Here is a 20875-nt window from a genome sequence, read left to right as displayed (position 1 = left end):
TTTAATAGCCTTTTATTTACAGGTTATATGCATGGGTAACTTTACAGCATTAACAATTGCCAAACCTCTTGTTCCAATTTTTCACCTCTTACCCCCCACCCCCCCCCCTAGATGGCAGGATGACCAGTAGATGTTAAATACATTAAAATATAAATTAGATACACAAAAAGTATACATGACCAAAACGTTATTTTGCTGTACAAAAAGAATCAGACTTTGAGATATTGTACAATTAGCTTGTGAAGGAAATCAAAAATGCAGGTGGGCATAGATATAGGGATTGGGAATTCAATGTAATGGTTTTTAGTCAACAATGATCAATTTTGATGGAAGTGTCTCTCTTTAACAACGAGATGACTCAGACCAGTTCTACTTTTTTAGTGATGAGGAGAGCCATCTACACCCAGAGAGAGAACTGTGGGAACTGAGTGTGGTTCACAACATAGCATTTTCACTCTTTTTGTTGTTTGCTTGCATTTTACTTTGCTGCTCTTTTTTTTCTTGTATGGCACAATAATTGTATAAATATATATGCATATATATATTGGATTTAACATATATTTCTACCATATTTAACATATATTGGACTAGCTGGCATCTAGGAGAGGGAAACGGAAACACAGGGTTTTGCAAGGACTAATACTAAATAACTGTCCACTGTTTTGAAAAATAAAAAAGCTTTAATTAAAAAAAAAAAAGATATGTATGCTCCCATACATATCTTAAACTCTTAAAACTAAATTCAACAGTGTTTCACCAAGTCCTCTCCTCTTCCCAACGTTCCTATTACAATAGAGAACAACACTACCCTTCCTGTCATCCAAGCTTCCAACCTAGTTGTTCTCATCACTCTCACCTTCCATATCCACTCTGTTGCCAAGATTGTTGTTTCTACCTTCAAAATCTGCCTCATATATTCTCCCTTTTCTTTTACAACACTAGCATCACTCTAGTGCAGGCCTTCATTACCTGACACCTGGATTACTGAAATATCCTATTCTTTCGTCTCTCTTCCTTAAGTTTCTCCCCATCCATCCTCCATTCAGCTAGCCACCTGACTTTTCTAAAGCACAGATCTGACTACATCATCCTTTACTGAATAAACTCTAGTAGTTCACTATTATCTCTAAGATCAAATATAAAATTTTATTTGGATTTTAAAGCCCTTCACAGCCTTAGCCCTTTCTACTTTTCCAGTCTTCTTATTGTACTCTCCTCCATATGTTCTTCTAAATAGTGACACTGGTCTCCTTGCTTTTCCTCACACATGACCCATCATCTTCCCACTTTGAGCAATATTAATGGTTATCTCCTGGAACTTTCTCCCTCCATCCACTTTCTATGGGAAGGCTCTCCTGATCTCCCTAAATTCTTGTGCCCTTCTTCTATGATTAGCTATTTGTGTGCTATATGTTTTGTTTGTACAGTCATTTGCATGTTGTCTTTCCCATCAGACTCCTTGAAAACAGGGATTTTTTTTTTTTAATCTTTCTTTGTATCCTCAGCACTTGGCACAGTTCCTGGCACACAAAAAAGTTCTTAATAAATGCTTCATGTGAATTACCATGATAACTTTATTGTTGGAGTTTTTACCTATTACCCAAGAAATTAAGTCTAAACTTCTTGGCCAATGCTCCAAGATCTCATAAATACTTGTTGACTTATCCCTCACCTCTCCCCTAAACATTTGCTCATGCTATCTTTTCCACCTATCCTGCCTTTTCTGTTCATTTTAGGATTGGATTTTAGAGCTAGATTGGGCCTTAGAGATCATCTAGTCCAGACACTCTATGAGAAAAAGAAACTGAAGTTTCAAGAAATGAAGTGAATTGATTGAGGGCACCTAGCTAGCAATCCTTGAAGGCTCAGATCAAATGCCACCTTTCCCATAAAGCCTTCCCTGATACCCCCCTAACTAGAGGTAATGCTTTATCTTCCAACTCTTCTAACACTGTTTAGACTTGTTTTGTATTATTTGTGTCCACGTTTTATTTTATTACTAACTCATGTAATTTTTATTTAATTATTTATTTTATTACTAACTCAAGAAAAAGATCTATATTTAATCGATCTTCGCATTTTCTTTACTACAAAAATGTGGCCCTAAGCATCTCAATTAATATTTGCTGAATTATCTCCTTGGAAAAATGTTGCTGAGCTCAGAAGGGTTAAATCTACCTCTTTCTTCAAACAAAACAAAACCTAGCAGCTGGAGCACAGGGGGAACTCTTGGCTCTGGCTAGATCTGGTCTGGATCAAGCTCAAAATCTAGGCAGCAGCTTCCCTGAAGAGCCTCTGGACAGGTGGGACCTACAGACTAATTAACCTTTGGTGAACCATAGCTGGCTCCTAGACACATGGAAAGGCTTTGTCCAAGGTTTAAGAAATGGGTTCCCCAATAGCTGTTGCCTTGTTCTTCGTAACAGAAATGAGGAGTAGCCTATAGCTCTGGCATAAAGCAGGAATAGTAGGATTAGCACCTGCTGGGAATGGGATTAGGATTCCTAGGACGAGCCCTTTTAATGCTCCCCAAATGCTGTCTTGCTACAGCTTTTCTCTGCCCAACAGATGGTGTCTGAGCTGCAGGGAAAAGAAAAGTGGATCTGCTTGGGAGGGTGGGGGCTCTACTAGTCTGGAAACTTGTGTGGAATTGGCAGACAGGAAAGAATCAGACTGAAGGAACCAGAAATCTTGTCTAAGTCCTTGTCTAAGTCTCTCTCTCTCATTCACTGAGGCTGGGTCCACTATTCCTCTCTTATTACAAAGTGTCCTAGACATCATATGCAGACTCACAGGAGTTTAAACAACAGTCCCCCTAGAGAGAAGATGGAGTCCTATTAGAAGGCACAGACTATCTCCTTATATAATGGGAAAAAAATGTGGAATGAGGGAAAAAAACACTGGCTCTAGAATCAAGAAACCTGGGCTCTGATTCCAATTCTGCCAATAATAAGAAATGATTTCTAGCATGTTACGGCCCTGTTCTGGGCCTCAGTTTTCTAATCTATAAAACGAGTTTGGACTACATGATTTCTAGGGTCTCTTCCAGCTCATGTTCTATGTTTTAAGGTTATTACTTCTGACCTTCAACAAATTGTCTAAGATCCCTCCAAGGCCTGACATTCTACATTCTAAAGTCCCTTCTAGCTCTTAACATTTTTATTCTATATTCTAATAGAATAGTTCTGGGATTCTAGTCTAATATCTCATGACATAGATGTTAGGGAAGGATATTATTGGCCAGGAATTCATATCTGCTTAATCTATAAGAAATTTTCCCTGAGCCTTTGCTCCTGCCAGTTTCTCCTGAACTCCCCATCTTCTCTCTCATCTTCTCTACCTCTTATTAATTCTTAAAAGTCTATTTTAAGCCCTATCCCCTGTAGGAAGCTTTGTCTGACCACAGTACTCCATTCAGATTTTTCCTCCCGATTTTCCGGAACTGGAATGTAAAATCCTCAAGGATTTGTAATTTTCACCAATTACATATTGTACTTCGAAATTTCACAGAGTACCTCATACGCAGCAAGTGCTCAAGAAGATTATTAATTGATCTCACCCCACAGACTCAAAGAAAATAAAAGCTTTATAGTTTTTGGAGCAGCACAAGAGGCAATCTAGTCCAATCCCCTGCTTCAAATAGGCAAAATGTTATAATCCCATTTTAAAGTGAGACACTGAAAACTAGGAAGGCTAATGGAGAATTGTTTTAATAGTTATCTGACATTGTCGATATTGCCTACAACGTATCTTACAATAGTAACACGGTGTGACTGGAAAAATAGAAGATAAGGCTTTTTTCTACTGTAGGACTCTTATAATGCCATAGTCCTCTTATAGAACCTTTCAAGCAGAGCTTGCCTTCTCAGGCTGAGTCTCCAAATTTAGAAATTAATATAATGGTTTAAAACAAAGAATATGGGCCAAAAAATCAGACCTGGGTTCAAATGCCTGTCCCAGGCAGTGGCAGGTCACTTACCTGTCACTAAGCCTTAGTTTTCTCATCAATAAAATGGGATGGAGATAAAAATATCTGTTTTCCTTACTTCAGAGAATTGTTCCAAAAATTGTAAAGTACTACAAAAAAGGAAAGTTACTAGAATGGGAGAATTGTGCCCAACAAATGTACCCCTAGGCTAGTCAGACTTTCCATTCTCCAATTTCTGAGGAAAGAGGGTAAGAGAAACTCCTCTCTGCTCCTGTTACTCAGCAGTACCATGATGTTGATTCAGCCCCATGATGTCACTTTTCACAAAATCATAAGTAGCAGCTGGGGGTGGGGGAAGAAAAGGAAGCTGTGCTCTAGCAGTTAAGCCTGGACATGTCTGTGGAAAGATACTAGGCAACTGTGGCTTCTGGATCATCTGGGTATCCCTCACTGGAATCCAGAGTCATACTCCTAACCATGGAGTCTAGTTTATGCCTTGGAGTTTAGAGTTGAGGAACATAAAGGTGGTAGGCTCTGAAAACTCAATCTAAGTTAGATGCTATAAAAATGACGTGGAGACACATGACTTTCAGAACTGATCATAGTCAATGTTATTCCAAGGTGCTCTAGCTCTAACCCGTTCTCCCTTTTTGCCTCCCCCCATTTTCTTTCTTTAAAGCAAGGATTTTCTGACAATGTCTCTGTGGATCTCAAGAAGCATATGAAGGGTATTTCCATTTAACAATTATGGTATAAGTGAAAAGGCACTGAACTTGGAATGACAAGACCTGGGTTTGAGTTCCAGTTCCATCACTAACTCTTCTGCAGTCACTGGTAAGTCACTTAACCTTTGCAAGCCTTAGTTTCCTATCTGTCACATTATAGGGAATAGTTTAGGTTGCTATATGGTTTTGTTCAACTCTAAAAGTCTATGATTTGTATCCTGGAATACATTCCTATACTCTCTTTATTATTTCTACCTCCAGCAATCAATCAAGTTTCTGATAGTGAAAAAGTACTTTTTTTAAAAAAGCAGTAATTATTACTATGATACTTAAGAACCACCTGGAAAGTAATTCTCCTTTCATTATAAAGATGAGGAAACTGGGGCTCTTAAGAGAGCTAAGAATGCTTTGTACAGGATTCCAAAGCTAATTTCTGAACTTTGAATGCAAGTCTGATTCCACGCCCAGGGCTTCTTCAACTACACCACACTGGTTAAATGGAAGTTGTCTTTCTCACTGTGATCACCTACTAGAGTTATTATTATATTTCTGTATATTATCCCCAGTGTCCACCACTTTGTGTAGCACAGGGTACATTTATATGCATTTAATAAATGTTTAGTTGACTTCAATAAATATTGGCCAGCTAACTGGCTGATGCAGGAAGAGGAGGGTCTTTCCCAGAAGAGGAACCTGTGGGAAATTCTGTTCTCTGGTGCTGTGCCCTGGAAGTCCCGGGGTTTCCCTCCTCATGGTTTGGGATACTAATATGGAATCCCACTCCAACCCCCACATGTATCTGAGACGTCCCCTCCAGGTGCTCCACCAACTTCCTCTGGTCTGGCTTCTTGCCTGTTCCTATCCAACTCTCTCAGTTTCATTGAGTGGCTGCCAGCCCCACTCTTGCCTGCACCTGCTGCTTACCAGTATTTGAAGATCCCTAATTGCTCCCAACACTTGACCTGGAATCCCCTGACATACACCAAAAAATTGTACTTTTGGACCATTCACTGGGATTTTGGGCTGATGTGGAGACAAATGATATTCTATCTCCCTCTGGGAAATATGGGAAGATCAAAATTTTTTTAGGGTGAATCAAGTGGTTTTTTCATTCAGAGTTAAAGCCAAGCAACTCTACAAAATGTAGTCTGGAGGCAGAATTGATAAGAGTCAACACTCCCACTTATCAAGCTGGTCTGTGCGGGAAAATCTAAAATCCGACATGCAACATCCAAAGAAACCTCATATCTCACAGTGCCCATAGCTGAGATACAGAAATAATAGTAACATATATTTATAAAATGCTTTAGACTTCCCAGTGCTTTCATATCTGCTCTCATTTCATCTTCCCTGTGAGTCCTGTGAGGTAGGTACAGCAGAGACTTAAATAGGAAAACAGGTGAAAAGGTACCACATGACCTGCCTCAGATAACTCTACTGGACAACAACATTAGTCTTACAACTCTTAGTCCAGTGCAATGAACTGGAAGACTCCTCTTTCCATAACTAAATGCCAATCACACAAAGCTGGCCTTATTCCTTAAACTAGAAATCTGCTATGGAAAAACTTCTCTTCCTCCCCAAAAAAAGACAAAACAAAAAACCTCCTTGAGGGCAGGGACTACTATTTTTCACTTTTTTAGCTCCAATAAATACCTAATACAATGCTCCACAAATAACAGGAACTTAAAAATCAGTTAATTCATTCATCTAACCCGAATTAAACATCTGCTGTATGTAGACTACTGTGTTAACAAGGAGGGACAACCAACAATATAAAAAGCTGCAGGGTTGAAAGAGAACTAAGACTGATAAAAGGTTATCACATGGCATTTGGAGATTCCACAACTAGAGAGAACAGTTTCTTTTGGGTGCTGAAAGCAAAAGACACACCATAGTAGCTTGAAGTAGGGAGCTAAGAGTTGAGAATATTTACCTTGCCAGTCTTATCTCACTCTACTCATCTTTCACAAAGCCTAGATTCCAACCAAACTAGGCTTGATATCCTCCCCTCCCCACAAACACATCAAGGCCTACCAGCTACAGTGCCTTTACTCATGCTTGCCTAGATCTGGAATATCATGCTCTTCTTTCAAAGTCTATCTCAAATTAAGCTTTCCCTAATTCCTAAAGTTTGTAATCACTTTCCTTATCAGAATTACTCTCTACTCCTCTTCTACACTTATATGTGTATTATATTTATCATGTCTAATTTCCCAGCTGAACTATAGACTCCTTGAAGACAAGCCCCTTTTCTTTCTTGGATCTCAGTGCCCAGCCAAGTGAATTTCACCCACCATCTGACATTTCTATACTGCTTTACAATTTTAAAATCATGTAAAGTATTTTATTAGTTGAAGAAACTGGACGTGTTTTGCCCAAAAAAAGAGAAGACTCCTTTTGGTTATGTGTGGGTTGGATTTGCTCACTTAGATCCCTTCAAATTATAAAATTCTCTTACTTCATTCTCAAAACTTAGAAATATTCTTATCTTTTTACAGATGAGGTGATGGGCTTAGAGAAAGAAAATGACTTGCTAATAAACTGACAGCTGGACTTTGAACTCCTATCTTTATTTAGTAATATCCTTTACACTATACCTTACTGAAAGGAAAGAATGGATGGAGGAAAACAGATTGGCATGAGAAGTAGGGTAATAACTGAGTCCTTTCTAAACTTTTATTTCCTCCAGAGACAAATACAGTGTCCTGCATATAAGTATGCATTTAATAAACATTTGTTGACTGCCAGGAATTAGCAAATACCATCTATTATGAACTTGAACAGCAGTAGTTCTTCCTCAGCAGAGTTCTGGAGAAAGATAACTTGAAAAGAGGGACTAATAGCAACCCATGAGGTACAGGCCCCCATTACACTAAAAAATGATCATTCATGTGATCATCTTTTTTAAGCTGGAAAGGGTCTTGGATGTCATCAAGTCCAATTCCCTCATTTTATAGGTAGGGAAATTAAGACTCCAAGAAGTTAAGTGACTTTCTTAGGGATAAAAATCCAGGTCTTCCTGACTCAAAGTCCAGTGCCTTTGCCATTGGGTCATTCAATAACCTCTCACAGCTTGCCAAAGTCAAGGCAAAGGCTGCTATCATCCTTAAGGTAGTAGAAGTCCTTTTGTTAAAATCTCAAGGGATAAGATTTGTCAGCTGTGTTAGCTTCTCCTTAGAGAGAACTGGAGGGGACCAACTGTAGTGGGAGGGAGGGATGTGTCTGTGATCTCTCCAGGGTGGGGCCAGGGATAAGAGGAAGGAAAAAGAATGGATCAGATCACACAAATTAGTTTCAAGAAGTACACTACTGTTAGGGTCTATCCTGTGCTCTGCAAGATGGCTAGCTGTCCACTGACTATGACCTCTTGGGCCCCAAGACCCTTTTTTTAGAATTTCAAGATGCAAAAAAGGAAAGATGCATACAGACTAAAATGAACCAAGCAGGCTGTTTCTAAGCACAGTAACTAGGTCAGTTGACTCCTGGAAAAGCCAGCTGGGGAGACTGGGAGGAGCATAACTTTGAGAGGCCCCCAGAGCCCTCTGCTTCCCTTCAAGCCCTGCCCCTCCTGAAACTTACACCTGTTCTTCAACACCCCCAGCTGTCAACGGTTGCCACCCTCTTGTCCCTACCCCATGGGCTTGCCTCACCATCAATGGGCTGGAACTGTTTTTGCTTGTATGATAAATTACAGTTATCTTTATGCGAGCCCTTCAAAATCTAAACTTCTTGTGGTTTCTTAACCCCTAGGGGTCTGGGCTAGCCAAAGAGAGAAGGTAATAGACAAAGACTTTAGGGTTCAATTTAACATCATGTACCTCCTATAGAACAGGTATCATACTCAGTGCTAAGAAAGTGGAGATGAAAATGAACCACAGTACTTGCCTTCAGGGAGTTTACAATCTAATAAGGTGGGAAATATAACATGCACGCGCGCGCACACACATACATACACACTACACACAAGTGTGATAAAAGGTAAGGTGGTATAGTAGAAAGAATGCTAGGTTTAAAATAAGGGTTCCTTGGCTTCAAATCCTAGCTCAGATACTACCAATGTAACATGACTTAGTTAACTTAATTTCTGTCATTACATTTCTTCATTTATAAAATGAAGGTAATGATTCTTGCACTACCTATCTTATGAGGCTATTTTTAAGAAAAATATTTTGTAAATAAAGTGCCACTGAAATTTGAGGTAGTATATTATCATGAGACAAAGAAGAGATTCATGCAAAATATCCCAGGAAAACCAGAGTAGAAATCACTTGCAGTTGGAGAGACTCATGGAGAAGGGGGTACCAATTACTAGTTTTGTTTTACCCAAGGCAGCAAGCAGTTTGGGGCACTTTAGGGATTGCCAAGGGCTCCATTACTAGCATCACCGCAGGTGGCAGGAAACCAGGTGATGTTTACCCTTCTTTGGCCAAGTCTGTCAAAGGGCTACAATCCAGCTTCTGAATCTGCACCTATGATTAAGGGCCTAGAAATAACAACTTAAGTGACCTACCTGAGCTGCAGGTGCCTCTGTTTGCTTCTCTGGACAAGCCAGAGCTGGACAGTAGTCTTTTCACTCTAAGCCTCAGGCTATAAGAGTCTCTCTTCCCCCTGAGCTGACTCCAATGCAAAAGTATGCCAGATCAATAACCAAATCTGCCCACCTCTTTCTCCACTGCTAAACCTATCTATAGATTTAAAGCCAAAATTTTCAACTTGGTATTTGGTTCCTTCCAAGATCTGACCTCTTCATTCCCCCTACAGGTATCATTCCCACCTGTGCTCACTATATTCTTCCCCTATGCCTGGAAGGCCATCTCTCTGGATCTATCTTTAAATCTTTGCTTTCAAATTAGAAGAACATAGGATAGTTTATCTCTCAGATCTGTGGAAATGGCAGGAATTTGTGGCCAAAGAAGAACTGGAATTCATTATTGAACACAAAGTAGATAATTCCAATTATATTAAGACAAAAAGTTTTTGTACAAACAAAACCAGTGCAGTCAAGATTAGGAAGGAAGAAAACAGGGAAAACATTTTTACATTCAAAGGTTCTACTAAAGGCCTCATTTCTAAAATACAGAGAACTGAAATAAATTTATAAGAATTCAAACCATTCTCCAATTGATAAATGGTCAAAGGTCAGCCAATTTTCAGATGAAGAAATTGAAACCATTTCTAGTCATATGAAAAGATGCTCTAAATCACTACTGGTCAAAGAAATGCAAATTAAGACATCTCTAATACTACTACACACCTCTCAGATTGGCTAAGATGATAGGAAAAGATGACAAAAGTTGGAGGGGATGTGGGAAAACTGGGACACTGATACATTGTTGGTGGAACTGTGAATGGATCCAACTCTTCTGGAGAGCAATATGAAACTATGCCCAGAGTTATTAAACTACCCATATCATTTGATCCAGCAGTGTTTCTAATGGGCTTATATCCCAAAAAGATCTTAAAGGAGAAAAAAGGACCTACATGTGCAAAAATGTTGGGACAGCCCTTTTTGTAGTGGTAAGAAACTGGGAACTGGGTGGATGCCCATCAGTTGGAGAATGGCTGAATAAATTATGGTATATGAAGGTTATGGAACATTACTGTTCTATAAGAAATGATCATCAGGATGATTTTAGAGAGGTCTGGAGAGACTTACATAATCTGATGCTAAGTGAAATGAGCAGAACCAGGAGATCATTGTACACGGCAACAAGATTATATAATGATCAATTCTGATGGACATGACTCATTTCAACAATGAAATGACTCGGGCCACTTCCAATAGACCTGTAATAGAAGAGAGCCATCTACATCCAGAGAGAGGACTATGAGAATTGAGGGTGGATAACAAAATAGCATTTTCATTCTTTTTTGTTGTTTGCTTGCATTTTGTTTTCTTTCTCATTTTTTTTCTTTTGATCTGATTTTTCTTGTGCAGCATGATAATTATATAAATATGTATACATATATTGGATTTAACTTTTTTTTGAACATGTTTAACATGTTGGATTACTTGCCATCTACAGGAGGGAGTGGGGAGAAGGGGGGAAAATTTGGAACACAAGGTTTTGCAAGAGTTATTGTTGGAAAATTATCCATGTATATGTTTTGAAAATAAAAAGCTTTAATAATAATAAAAAAAACTTTGCCTTCTTGCCTTTGTATCATGACTCACTTTTCCTACACTTGTATCATCCTTTTTTCTTTCTTTTAAATTCCTTTCTATCCTTTAAAAGCTAATTCACATCACACCTCCTCAAGGAGATTTCTTGGATACTTAATCCTCATTGTCTTCACCTCACATTTTATATATATATATATATATATATATATATATATATATATATATATACACACACACACACACACACACACACACACACACACACATATATATATATCAATGCATTAATCTCTATAAGGGCTGTAGTTTCTGTCTTATTTATATTCTGTATTATTGTGAATGCCTAGCATTTAACCAATACAAGTTTTTTTTTTGGGAAAGAAAAAAAATGAAAAATCAGGGCCTCAAGTTGATTCTCTTCCTTCTCTGACCACTTCAACCCAGCACATGGACCTTAGCCCTTCCTAAATTCCTTAAGTACTTGGAAGTCTTTATTACATTTATTACATTTGCCTTTTAATCATGTTATACATCAACATGAACAACATACAGTCTCTAAATTGATTATTAAGTATTTGGTACAATGAATCTTAAACTTCTTTTAGGGTCCACATGACACCTATTTTTTGTTCATTTTTCAGTTGTATCTGATTCTTCATGACCCCATTTGGGGTTTTCTTGGCAAAGACACTCGGGTGGTTTGCCATTTCCTTCTCAAGCTCATTTGAGAGATGAAGAAACAGAGACACTTACACAGCTAGTTAAGTATCCAAGGCCAGATATGAACTCAGGAAGATAAGTCTTCATGAACTCTAGGCTAAGCATTCTCTCCAATGTATTATCTAGCTGCCCCCCTACACCTACCTAGTACAATGTTATGGAAAGGCTTACTACATATGGAAAGGATTAACTAAATTGAACCTGTGTAGCCCAAACTGATAAAATCCATTTTACTTCTCCTTCTCAGTTCCTTTTCCTGGACCTTCATCCAGGTCACATTAAATAACCATGGCTATCCCATAGGGATACCCATGCTCTCTCACCAGCTCCCATGGATTTGATTCTATATGCTGATAATTGTCAAATCTACTTATTCAGCCTTAACCTCGCTTAATCTTCAGTCTCACATCTCTTAATTGCCTAGTAGACATTTGGAACTGGATGTTCAATAAACATCTTAAACTCAACATGCCCCAAGCTGAATTCATAATTTCCCCCTTCTTCCTAACTTTTCTATTACTTTGGGAGGCACCATTCTCCTCCTCTCCTAATCACTCAGGCTTGAAATCTAGTTGTCCTAGACTCTCACATCCCCTCCTCCTCACTATATTCAATCTGTTGATAAGGCCTATCAATTTTATCTTTATAAAACATCTTATACCCAACTCTTTCTTGCCTCCGACACTGCCACCATCATAGTGGCACAGCCACCACTTCATGCTTGGACAGCTGCAACAGCCTATTCATCTATGAAAACCATTCCAGAGTATCTTCTGCTAATTTGTTAAAGCGAGTTTTTTAAAGCACAGGTATGACCATATCACCCCCTACTCAACCAACTCCAGTGGCTCCCTATCATTCCATGATATCTCACACACACATAATACTCCCTCAACCTTTTGTAAAGTCCTCTATGAATCAGCGACACTAATCTTGTTCCTTGAACAAGACATTCCATCTCCCAACTTGCAGGCATTTTCATTGGCTGTCCCTCATTCTCATAATGCTCTCCTTTGTCATCTCCACCTCTTAGGTTCTTTCAAATTCCAACTAAAATCTCATCTTCTATAGGAACCCTTTCTAGATCCCTTTCAATTACAAAGTCTTTCCTCTATTGGTTAGTTCCAATTTATCTGATACATTTTGGTTTTTGTTGAGGCAAATGGGATTTAAGAGACTTGCCTGCTAGCAAGTATCAAGTGGTCTGTGGGAAGATTTGAACTCTGGGTCTTCCTGATTCCAGAGCCAGTACTCCTTATCTGATATACTGTTGCTTTCAATGGTTGTTTGCATGTAGTCTTTCCCATTAAGAGACAAGAACTTCCTGAAAGCAGAGGATAGTCTTTTTTATATCTATCTCCAGCACAATAACTGACATATTATGTTTGATTGACTATCTACTAAGTGTATTCCATACTTGAATTGAGCAGGTACCTGATACAACCTAAAATGATATCTTTATATTTTCTCTTGTAGATGTTGATATCTGATGATACCTGTAAACTATCTGGATGGCTCTTAAGTAATGGAGATAGGGAGTAAGGTAAGATAAAAGTCACAACAGCTCAGAAATGTGAAAAAGTTTTTAAGCACATGACTGCCTTTGCAGATTGACAATATCAGAGATATTAACCAAAGCTGAACAAATGTAGTGAAAGACACAAGGCATTGTGTAAAATAATACTGGTGACATTTCTACTCCTTAACTCACCCCAATCCATCCTCAGTTTGATAGCAAGTTTTCAGTTAACAAAAAGGGTAGACACTCTAGAACCAAAGACCTACTGGGGAGAAACTGAAATATCTGGGGACTCTCTGAATCTAAGTTTCAGTGGGACCAGTGAAGAGGTCAACATTAGGGAAGAGAAAAAAGAATCAGGTTCTTTGGAAGGGATACTTTATTTCTGAACAGCATGCCTGATCTACATTGAATAAAAACATATAGGGGGAGGTTGGGAAAGGGAGTTTCCCTTTCAAATAGATCAAAGAATCTGAGAACAATGTAAATTCTAATACAGTCCATAGCAGTATGATTTGCTATCATCCATTAGTTATCCAACAAAAGAACTACTTCACTCAGCTTTCTGACCCATTTTGGGGCTGGGGGGGGTTTGCTGGGGGTCAGCAGACTAAGGTTTTATCTCTTTCTTTGCCCTTTGGTCTTCTGAGTCAAAATTTTTATCTTTTAAATGTAATCCTTAGGTGATGCATTAACAGTTCTTTTGGGTGATTGATTAGTGGATGATTTAGGGAGATACCAATAGCACAAGTAACTCCCTTGGATTAGCACAGTACAAGCCGGAATCTTCTGAGTGACAGAACCAAAGAGAACCCAGCAATACTGAACCACATTGCAATGTGGTGAGGGGCCTCTGGCACAAAGGTTTCAGCTAGAACTTTTCTCAAAAGAACAGAAAGGACAGAGGAGAGTTTATTCTCTGGCTCATTAGTCATTCAACAAACATACATTGAGCAATAACTCTACAAGGCTTTCTGCTTGGTGTGATGGTGGATAGTGAATATAACACAGCCCCTGCCAATAGAATATAAAGGAAAAGAATCAAATAAGACCATGCACAGACTAGAAGGGAAAAGCAGAGGGGACAGAGAATCCTTGGGCTAGGAGGAAAGGATTGAGGGTGTGAAGGGGAAAAGTACTAAGTGTTCAAAAGAGAGAGTAACGTTCAAGTGACTACTTTTCAGTTTCCACTTTCTCATCAGAAGGAATTCTGCCATTTAGCTGGGACAGGAAAGTGGTTATGGAAGTCATTGCAATGGTATTTCCTGACAGGCTTCAGAAAAAAACCCTCCCATTTTGTAGTCAGCTAGCAAGGGCATTATGCAATGAGCCCACTTTCCTATCAGAATGACAGACAAAATCAAGATTTGATCCTGGCCTGATAATCCACAGCACTGGCAGTGGATAGAAGTTCTAAGTTCAAAGGAGCAAGATACACCTATAATCTGGAGACAAAGTCAAGAAAGTTGTCTTCTCTGAAAAAGAGATTTCAAGAATCACACCCATCAATTTTAATCCTGGAATACCCTTAAAAGTCTGATCCAATTCCCTCAGTTCTTTAGAATTTAATGATTTGACAAAATCACAAACAGTGAGCTGATTATATCAAGGACTAGAACCTGCTGGCTTCTGGTTCAGAGAATTCTTTTCCACTTATGTTGTCTCGATATATAATGAAAAAATTAGCTGTACTCTCCCTTGCACTGTAACTTGGGATCACTTTATTTAAGAGATTAATTTGTTTCTTCTGAGTTAAAAGAAAACATAATATAAATTGATTTTTTAAAATCATATAATGTTCTGTGTTAGTTAATGCTTAGTATGACCCAGTTTGCTGAGTTCCTACTATCAGCCCCATACAAACATCATAATGACAAATACCAGAGACTGAGTGACAGGCATGAAATCTAAAAAGATTAAGAAGAATGTGTTGCTATCTTCTCCAGCACTATCCTAGAGATCAATTCTTCTCAGTCAGTACTATTAGAAATAAAATGCTAAACAGTTCAACTGGTTAAGCCACACTAGTTTAATAGAAACGTGGAAAGAATATCCAATTTCAGGAAAGGCAGTAGACAGTCATAGCATTTTAGTAGAATGTGAATTGATCCAACCATTCTGAAAAGCAATTCTGAATTATACTATGAATATAGTATATTTTTAACTAATATTCATACACTTTGATCCTGAAACACCAATACTAGTCAAATACTAAAAAGTTAATTGTAAAAAACAAAGGTCCATATTTATAGCAAAATATTCATTGCAGTGTTTTTGGCAGTTAGCAAAGGAAACAAATCAGAAGCTAATCAGCTAGGTAATGGATAAAAAAGTATTTGTGGATACACATGCGTAATGGAATACTGATGCACAGAAAAAATGATGATTATGAGGTTTTCAGAGAAGCAAAGAAGTATATTGAGAATTGATACAAAGTAAGCAGCTAGGTGGCGCGGCTTGGAATCAGGAAGGCTCATCTTCCTGGGTTCAAATCAAGCCTCTGATACTTACTAGCTGTGTGACCCTGGGCAAGTCACTTCACCCTGTTTGCTTCAGTTCCTCATGAAACAAGCTGGAGAAGGAAATAGCAAACTACTCCAGTATCTTTGCTAGGAAAATCTCAGATGGGGTCATGAAGAGTTGGGCATGACTAAACAATAACAACAACAAATTAAGCAAAACCAGGAAAATAATTACACAATGACAACAATGGTAAATGGAAAGAACAAAACTAGTGCTTTGAAATCATAATGACCAAACCAGAGGCAAAAGAAGAGATATGAGAAGTCCTGCCCTTCCTTTCTTTGCAGAAAGGTATAATTATGAGGACTGAGTGCTGAGTATCAGATTTTGATGACATCAGTTTTGTTAAACTTCCCCAATTTTTTTTTCTTTAAAAAAATTTATTTTAAAAGTGTGGTGGTGGGGCGACAGGACACCAAGATTGAGAAATTGGTAATATAAAAACAAAAACTAACAAGAAAATTTTAAAAATCAAACAAAAAGAATATCCAACTTCCTATCATCAACTTTGTTAATCAAGGCTCCTTCTGATTAGTTATTTTGTTTCCTAAGTGAACTTTCCATAAGCAAGAGGAGTTTTTAAGCATGAGTTCTTTGGTCAACTGTACCCATCAGTAGAAATGAATATCTATTTTTTTAATTAAAAGTTTTTTGGTAAGCTAATGAACTAAACTTAAACAATTCTGATCAACAGGTAAAAATTAATTTCAGAATCTGAAAAGTTGAGTACCAGACCCTGGAACCTATGACAGGTCAAAATGATCTTTCTACTCTTACCCATTTACATTACAAAAAGGAGTTTCATACACCTGGTGGGACTGCTGTAAGATGGGCTTGCTTTCCTGCAAGCTAGGAGTAAGGGGAAGACAGGCTAGACTGGGGAGAAACTAAAGTCAGAAGTAGAAAAATTCCTTCGATAATCTAGCTGGGATCATATTTCTGAGTATTAGATTGTGAGCTCCTTGAAGGCAGGGACTGTTTTGGGCCTACTTTTAGGAGCTTAGCATAATGCTTAGTACACAGTGAGAGGTTAATAAATGTTTATTGATTAGTAATGGCGGTATTGATTTTCATGAGGTAGAACACTCAAGGACAAGAGTTTTGTTTCTGCAGAACAATAGTTCACTGGAAATCACCCCAAAATCTACCCAAGACACCACAATTGTTTGAAGAAACTCCCTATAGGGAGATACAACAGGCAATGAATACGACTGAAGGAGGATTCTTAAAACATACTGCTACTAGTACATATTTGGAGTAAGAGAAAGAGAGGGAAGAAGGCGGCAGAAAAAATTAGTCATCTAAATCAATCTGCTGACAGTCCCAATCTCAAGAAGGGATACTTACCAATTCCTTTGGAGAATCCCTGAAAAACTTTTTTTCAAAGATTCTCCAAAAGTATTTAGGACGTGCCCACCTGATAAATGAGTTACAATGGGGGCTTTATGAAGTTCAGAAAATCTCATGATGCTAACAGAGTTTTAAAGAAATCTCCTAAAAGTAAATGCCCAGCAGGCCTGGCAGTCAATGGGGAAGCACCAATAACACTTCCGCCTCCATCACAAAACCTGAATGAGATGTTCAAAATTTCCAGGTTTGGGGTTTCTGATGGGGTTTCCCTGAGAAAACCACAAAATTACCAACAGCTGCCAAGAAATGCAAAAGAGTTTGTGTGGTAGCACTAAAGGAGGGAAGTCTACAGGAACTGAGAGACCACAAAGCCAAAAAGCCCAAGGGTAAGGTTCTAATTTCTCCATCCAAAATAGCAAAAATCACTTGCATTTACATAGAACTTTATAATTTATAAACTCTTCACAACAGTCTCGTGAGAGATAACTTAATATAACTAAGTAGGTTTATCTCCATTTTACAGATAAGGAATCTATCTCAAACTTTCTTGCAGAAGGTCATAAACCTATTGTCTCAGTAATTGGGTCTAAGACCCAGGTATTCTGATTCCAAGTCTAGCAACTACACCCACCTTGGTTTCACAAAGGTCTGTTAAGCTGAAAAATGGCTCCAAGAATCTCTCCTTAGATCTTAAATTTCCCTAGATTGTTGTATTCTCAGTATAATCGTGGAATTTCCCCTCCCTCCAAGACTCAGATCTTCAACTAATCACTGGTACTGGGGCATATACAGCAATGACTCAAGTTGCTTCATGAGTAATCCCTTCAAGTGTGAAACTTCGTTTCTTTGGGGAAGCAGGGCAGCCAATTCTGTAGGAAGAAAGGATCTTACTCCATAATTAATGCAGAGGTATTACCCTTTAATCTACACCCATTTATTGGAGTCTTCTCTCTGCACTGGATGCTACATATTATCCCATTTTACAGGGAGAAGAAACCAACTAGAGTTTCAACATCTCACTTAAGTTACAAACCAAGCAGATAGAAAGGCTAAAAATAGAACCTGAGGAATCTATAACCCCAATTCTTGACCCATCCACCTCCTGACCCAGTCACAATTAAGTGGAAATAAACTGAACCTTCTTCCTCACCATCTCCTCATCCCCATGCCCACAACCTCCTACAGAGGCAGAACTCCCAGTTAATTTATGCCCATTATGAGGGGTTACAAGAAATTTTAGAAAAAAAGTCAGTTCAAATGAGAGCATAACCAATTCTGAAAACTAAACACTACCCCTTACCTTCCTGAGCTAGACAGAGTATTATTAGCGGCAAGGCTCTGGGCTCTTCCTGACTCATAATGCAAACATTATAGGTTCTAAAGCCAGAAGTGACCTTAAAGATCACCTCATCCAATTCTCTTGATTTTACATGAGGAAACTGAGGCAGAGAAATTCAGAGCACTATAATGGAAAAAACAATAGAGTCAGTCAGAAGATTTGGGTTTAAATTTTAGGTTCATCATTTACTTTCTGTGAGGGCTTGGGTAGGTCACAATCTTTTGGACTTCAGTCTTTTCATCTGACCTAGGAATTGATCTAAATGATCTCCAAGTCCAGCCCAGTTCAAATCCTACCTAAAAATGATTTGTTCAAGACATTATTAAAGGTAGTAGCTAGCTTAGCAGAAATCTCAACCATCATCTTAATTATAATTCTCAAATAAACTCTCAAACTTCAAGTGTTGTTGAATTCTGCAGTTTCCTAGAAAACCAGGATTGTGTGCCTATGGACAAGGAAGATCTTTTACAGAGGTATTTTACTTGGTTGCTTCACCCCTCTTCCCTCCCTAAGGCTCAACATCCTGATGTCAAGCCCAAGATTGGATGGATCAGTAAAACATACTACTCAGCAAAGGTACAATGTGTGATGAAAAGTGCACTGGGAGTTAAGAGACCCAGGTTTGTTTCCCCTATTCTGATACTTACTGTGTGACCTCAGGCAAATTTGCTTCCCATCTTAGAGCATCAATTTTTTTTAAAAATGAGACTGCACTATAAGATCTCTAGGGTCCTTACCAATTCTAAAGGCCTGGAGTATAAAGATTAGCACAGTGGCTTCTCAGTGAAGCAATTTTAGTACAAATCTTGGTAAGATTTTAGTTTACATCCTAGGCAAAGTGAAAGGAACATTAGCTTTGGAGTCAGAGGACCAGACTGTGGATCCTAACTCTGCTACTTATTACCTGTATGGCCTTGGGAAAGCCAATTTACCTCTTTAAGTCTTAGTTTCCTCCTCTGTGAAAAAAAAATTGTGTACTAGATGATTTCTCAAATTCCTTTTAGCACCCTAAATAATAGATCTCCAGAGCTGGAGCAAACTTATAGTCAACTTCAGCCTTCAAGATTGGTAGGAAAAATAGATTTATGTTACCTTGACTGATCTATGATAACCTAAGAGAGAATGATTATCTAGAAAGGTAAACGTATGAATATTCTTTGTCCAGGCCTGAAAATTGTGGATAACCTGAGTACTCAACTTATTTTCAGTTACCTTCTTACTACAAAAAATGAGAAATGATGCTAAAATAGTTTAACTCACCCATCCCCTTTCTCATGGAAATAACATCTGAGGTATCCTGCAAGGGTTCAATACAATATACTAGCTAATTATAATAAACAGTAGTTCCCATTTCAAGGGAAGAAACAATACAAACATTGCTTGATGTTTCCCCTATCCAGCTTTCTCAATGCCTCTGGGCCTAAGACAGCATATTAAAAGAACATAATGCCTGATACTTAGCACAGTATTGTGTCACATAGTATGTGCTTAATAATTGCATACTGACTGCCTGTTTAGCACAGTGCCTGGTATATAGTTGGAACTTACTCATTTCCTTCCCTTCTTTCCCCCCATATAGATTTTATTCTTGGTAACTTATATACCCTGAGAAGCCTAGGCAGGGCTCTATACAAGCAGAGATCCAGGTGATCTGTCCTTGGCTTCTGATTGGCTATAAATGGTAACACCCATGGGGCAATGTCACAATAGGACAAGGGTCGGAAGGAAATGGTGCACATTCCCCACCAGAAGTTGCCACAGAGGATATATCTGAGGCAAAGGAATCCTGTTCCTCCTGTAATCAGCTGAACAAATATTTGCCCCCAAAGACAAGCTAAGCAGGAGGGCAAGCTGCACAACCAACAGGAACTATTTAATCATTATCCCCAAAGGAGTTCATTTACAGAGTAGATTTCCAGGGCTGGGTCAGCCAGCCAGAGAGAAGGTTACAGAGTAGTTAGGCCCCAGTTCAATCCCTTCCCTTTAAGCTGGAAGTGGAAACAAGAATATAGAGAAAACAATAGATACCTATGTAAAGGCCAGGAGAGGTCTTGGACAAGCTGAACAGAGATGAGTGATCCCTTTAAAAACTTCAGAAGGCTCAAAGTATAGTTCTGAGACCGACACACCCTGGGCACAGCCTTGGAACAATCACATTCCTCACATTCCAGAGTCCATGGTACAGTAACTCCCTTTCACCTCAGCTCCTTCAATCAATCTTGTAGTCTTGAAAATTTACTGATTTCCTGAGGCTCCTGGGAAATCAGTAAGCTAATGGAATACTTGTGCCTGCTCCCAAGCAATGAGAGAGAAAGGAAGATGGGCTAGGATAGGCCTTTGGTCCCACCTGCCACCCTTCCACAACTTCACTACTCACTAAAATGTGTGATGTTTAAGTGACCTAACCTATCTGCACTTCTCCTTCCACATGTACAAAACTAAAGGATGGTATTATATGCTCCTTAAATAAAGCCCCTTCTAGGTCCAAATCATAGGATCCTATGTTAAATTTGGGTTTTATTATTCTTAGGCAATACAAGGCAAGTAGGAAATGAATAAGAGTTGCCCTTTCCAGACAGAAGCAGAATTAAGTGCTGCTTCTGGGAGATGAGATAGGGGAAAAGAGTATGGGAGTTCAGCTGCT

The 20875-nt window shown here is 38.6% G+C and overlaps 1 protein-coding gene across 5 annotated transcripts in view; it reads right to left on the bottom strand.

Annotated features, from left to right (window-relative positions):
- BCL2L1 (BCL2 like 1) overlaps positions 1 to 20875 on the bottom strand; it is a 47588-nt gene that overhangs the window by 23625 nt on the left and 3088 nt on the right. The window lies entirely within an intron of this gene.

The sequence above is a fragment of the Sarcophilus harrisii genome, chromosome 2, assembly GCF_902635505.1.
Source record: "Sarcophilus harrisii chromosome 2, mSarHar1.11, whole genome shotgun sequence".
NCBI classification, from domain to species: Eukaryota; Metazoa; Chordata; class Mammalia; order Dasyuromorphia; family Dasyuridae; genus Sarcophilus; species Sarcophilus harrisii.
This window is presented reverse-complemented; position numbering and strand designations above follow the sequence as displayed.